Raw genomic sequence first — 5,303 nt, 5'->3', positions numbered from 1 at the left:
TTTTCATATTTTTTGAAAAATAAGATATAAATTAAGGCTACAATGTGTAATAGTTGACTACTAAATGTCACTGTGTTGTCTGGTACATGTGAGGGCCAGTGATACACGGCACTGCATGGCATCCTGTCAGACAAATATGGCGCCAATCTGAGTGGGGATTACATGGTGTAAAAGAAACATATTTCTGGACCTATGATTTCTTGTAGAAATTAACATTGGTATGATTTATTTGAATACAATGCAAAACATAAACTATGTTTTTTTTACGAGATGAATGTTTTTGTCCAACTAAATATATCACACTACCTCTTATTTGAAAAATATATTTTATTATTTTTTTAATTGCATTTTTTCTGGCTAGTCAAACACCTTTTGTTGCACCTTGAAGTATGTAAATAAACGTTTCCTTTTTCGGGGTATGGGTTGGCATTTGGACTGTAGTTTGAAACAGTCCTTTTCCTATTTTCACCATTTTCATCCTAGAATAAATGAAAAGCTTGACAATGCGCAAGAAAACAGTCTTCTGCCCACATTCCCCCGCCTCTTTCCCTCCAACGTGATGCGCTTCGTGGCCGGAATATTCAGGGGAAAAGGATGATAAAAACAGGTTGGCGCGGTGGAAAATATAATATAAAGTTCATTTGAACTCACCTGGGCTTTGTCAACACATACTCAGAGGAAATATTTAATTTTAAACTTTAAGGACACCTGAAACTATGCACCCCACCTTCTTCGAACAAAATAAAATATTTGATATATTTCCTTGTACCTCATGAGCAGATATTAAGGTACCCTCTTTTCTGCACTATAAAGCGCACCAGTTATAAGGCGCACTCCCCAAAAATAGTCTTTGTCATATATTTTCCATACATAAGCCACACTATAAGACGCTACAGGAAGAATGTCAACAAAACAGTCAGATAGGTCAGTCAAACTTAACCCCTTAATTCTCCCCCAAAAATATAAAGCCTGGGTAGCTCACCAAAGACCCCGTCTTGCAGACATCCCATTCGTTGATAATACACAACCATGGTTTCTGTACATCCGTGAGTGTAGTGAATCCATTTGTGTAAAATATTTATGATAATGCCAACAAATAAAAATTAAAAACCCGCTGAAAAGCATCTCTGCATCGATGGACGTTGCTTGTTGCTAGCTGTCTTTTGAGCCCTATCGTAGACTAACCTGACTTGTGATACACATCTTTTCCGGCCAATTGCAGGCTTTGTTTTGCCCTGCTTTAGCTTATAATAGGAACCGCTTCCTTTACCTTCGAATAACTTTAGCCACTAGTGACCGATTCAAATTATGATTAACACATTGGTTAGGAAAAAAAAACACCGGTATATACAGTATATCCAGCATGCACCGTGCACTACCTCTTCTACGGGGGAAATCAAGTCCGTGGCTGCTTACCTATTTGAGAGACCTGTTGTGACTCAATATTGATCCATATATAAGGTGCACCGTATTATAAGGCGCATGGTCAGCTTTTAATTTTTTTTTAAGGCTTTTAGGTGTGCCTTATAGTGTGGAATATACAGTATATTTAAAAAAAAATTGTATCTGCTGCCACCTACTGATATGGATAAATGCTAGTTACTTGGCCGATCACTGGAAGAAAGCAAAAACGCTGAATAATGGCATGGGTTTTTTTTAAAGATAAAATTGGCTAATTTCCTGCAGCACACAAGTCTCACGGAACACTGGTTGAAAAACACTGCTCCATATAAAAGTGAATACTAAGTCATATAAAATGTCCCGGTTGAGTTTTCACACGGCGATCATTAAAAAACCATGCGTGCCAAATTCCCCCCTGAGAGAGCTCACAAAAGTGAACTGAATCACACTGATTTGCAGATGGACGGCAGATTAAAAATAAATTGTGGTGTGAAATATTTAAAGGGGTTGGAGGGAGGAAGGGGTGTTAGTAACAAAGATTTGCTGCCTCGGCTGGGGAGTTGGATTTCTCTATAGGGACGCCATCACCAGCTGGATAGTGAAAAATAACTAGAAAAAAAAGGGGAAATAACGGGAACAATTAACAAGAATCTGGGACGTTGTAAGGTAAATATGAATAGGCCGCGCCACCACCCAGTGTTGGGACTAACACATAAAAGATCATGTTCCTGGAACCCAATGACTTTTCTCTGTTTTCAGTACTGTGTTATGAATAAAATTTTGTATTTCTACCGTTGTTAATACCTGGTGCATACTTACGTGAATCCGCTACCTTGTAAAAATGTAGATCATTACTTATAGTATCCTGTTGCTTCACTTGTGTTTTCAAATAGGTCCCTTGATACATTCAAAGTATTTCCTGAAGGGTGTTTATATTTGCCGACAAAATACAGTTATGGTGGCGCTGTCTCAAGCACAGAGTACGAGACAGCTGAATTTCTCCTCATGTAGATATTCTCACTTCCGCATATGCTCACATCGAGGCCAAATCTACAACTATAAATAAAATACTAAACTCAGGAAGTCACCTTGTATACGCATATTTGGTTGTGTGTCACCACTAACAAATAGTATGCATTGGTGGGGAGAGGTTACGGCTTATACAGGAACAACAAGCTAACAGGAAATCATTAGGGCAAATGTGAAAACAGAATTTAAGGTAAAAGTGTGCAGATTTATTTTTTCTTGTAAAATTAGTTTTGCAACACTTTATGCTAACCACTAACTTTAACCCTTAAAATCAAATTCTTGACAGAAGCTGCAATTATGATTTCATCCGGAAGATTGCGCAACAAATAGGATATTTTAAAGTTACGGACACCACCTTTAAGTAAATTTTGCTTTACATCTTAGCCAATTCACCAAAAACATAGCAAACATAAACTCAAGTGGGTGTCATGGTTGCCATGGCACCCAATTGGCCCCGCCCGAGTGGCGCCAGCTGCAGCTCATTAACAGATTGGCTTTCCGTCTTTTTAAGCTCAGTGTGCTCTCTCTTACTTTGTCAGTCCGTCAACGAACCTCTGCCCCGCAAGACGGTCCTGTTTTCCTGTTTGTATTTCCAGTCTGGTATCGTTCCCGTTTATTTTTGTCCTGTTTATTATTCTCCCCAGTTTTCGTTCCTGTCTTGTTTGTCCTGTTTATTTTCGATATCCTGTTTCATTATCTATCCTGTCTGTTTGTCCCGTCCTGTCCGGTATCGACCCCATCTGTCCAATATCAACCCGGGCAATTGGAATCGATCTCGTCGGTCTCTGGCTTCCTGTCTTTCCACGCCAGACCGCTTTGCAAGACTTCCCATTTCCCGTAAAATAAAAGGCTTGTGTGAGAACGTCACACGTTTGGGTCCTGATCCTGTTCTGGTTCCTGACAGTGGGAGCTAATAATAAAAATAGGGCTTTAGCAGTGAACGGGCAATACTATCAGATCAAACTGCTAGGCGGGGCTTACTAAGGCTGAGAAAATACTTCACAATAGTCTCTTTAACATGAAACCAGACTGGACATAAACTTTTTTACAGTTTTACTCTCCTCTAGCAGCGGAAAGGAGCATTTGATTTTTATTCTTCAAAAAATAATAGCATTTTACAGAAATGAGGTAGACACTTTTGTTTTATTGATGCCTCATATTTTGTATTATCCTGTCTTTTCCCGACTGCCTGGCTGGTGGTGATACGAGGACGATTTGAGATGAGACAGCGGACCAGCGTGTGACCTGAAGCATGCAATGCCTGCATTGACCAGCTGGCAGAGATGGGAAGCTGCGTTGTTGCTGTTGTTGCTGTCATGCACTTTCCGGACAAATTTCAACATGTTACCTAGTATTTACTATGTTTGTGTACTGTAATGCTAAATCTATTCCACCCTGGTCATCCTGGAGGGGGCATTACCACTTGTGAGGCCCCTTCTCAAGGTTTCTTTTTTCCTCACGCTGAGGTTTTGAGTTTTTCCTTGCCCGCATGTTGGTTTAGGATCAGGTAATGGTGTAATTGTAATCCTGTGAAGTCCTTTGAGACATTTTTGTGATTAAGGGCTATGTAAATAAATGTGACTTGACTTGACTTTTTGTGTCGTACTCAAAAATCCATAGCGGGCTGGATTAAATCATCAGGCTGCACATTTGAAATGCCTGCGCCCGAACAAAAATATTCTCTGCATGAACCACCACCCTATCCTTATTACGATATGTACAACTGGCTGTGTGTATTTGAACCGCTGCGAGTGGGGGCTCCCAGTTGTCTTCCAAAGCATTCAACCGTGATCTAACAGAGAGCGCATCAAGGCTAATCAGCCGTTCAAAATGGCCGCCTTTACGCAAACACTGTGGGATGAAAGCACCCGGCCGGGTGTTTGCTCTGACACTGTCTTGTTTGTTTGAGGGGCGCACACGTGGACGGTGGTTCTCACTATCGCACTACCTGCACAACACCTTTTTATGTTTTCAAATGCGCTCTCCCCCGTTGTATTTGTAGGTTTTAAAATAAGTGTAAATATCGTTCTCCCAAGAATCTATTAAAAGAAGATAATCCTGTTTATAGCAAGCAACCATTTGAAAGAAAGCATCAGAGAGGCAATGAAAGGGAAGCCTATTAATTGAACAGAGTCAGGTAGAAGAAAAATAAATAATGAAAGATTATAAAAGTACATTTTGATGTTGGTGTTATATACAACTAGTATTTGGAAATGTTTTTTTCAAAGTCTACAAAACCATATTCAAATCCCCGGAATAAAGAATAGTTCCAAACATATGTCCCCCATTCTAGAAGAATCCCCATCCACCTTCAGGGGATATCAAAACTATGGCTGAGTGTCAGGACCAGAAAGGAAACAGGACCCAAGTTTTATTGAAAGAAAGAGAAAGGGCTGCGCCTACGATCAGGTGTTCGCTGGACGCGGGAAGAAAGTCGCTCTTGGATTCGGACTGTGATCCGAACACAGAAGTGGATCTTCCGTAGTGAGCGATGGCTGCGTCAGGGACAGAAAAACTGGCCGGTAGCCGGGACTGGGAGAGAAAAGCGTAGTCGGGGTCGGAAACGAGTCATAAGCCAGAACGGGAGAGTAGACATAGTCGAGGACAAAAAGAGGTCGTAAGCCAGGACAGGAGAGCAGACGTGGTCAGGATCAAAACAGGTCGTAGCCGGAGACAGACGAGAGCAAAAACGGGACAGGTGGGAGTCAGGGTCGAAAAAGGCTTGCCTAGTATACACTGAGGTTCGCAGACGGACTGACAACAGGGGATTGACAGGAGTGGGTTCAAATAGTGACAGGGAGCCAATCAGAACCCACGGCTGTTGGCGCCAAACGAGCAGGCACAGATGAATCACATCAGTCATCATGACACTG

The sequence above is a fragment of the Urocampus carinirostris genome, chromosome 9 (genome assembly GCF_059441175.1).
Source record: "Urocampus carinirostris isolate Australia breed hairy pipefish chromosome 9, RoL_Ucar_1.0, whole genome shotgun sequence".
Lineage (NCBI taxonomy): Eukaryota > Metazoa > Chordata > Actinopteri > Syngnathiformes > Syngnathidae > Urocampus > Urocampus carinirostris.
This window is presented reverse-complemented; position numbering follows the sequence as displayed.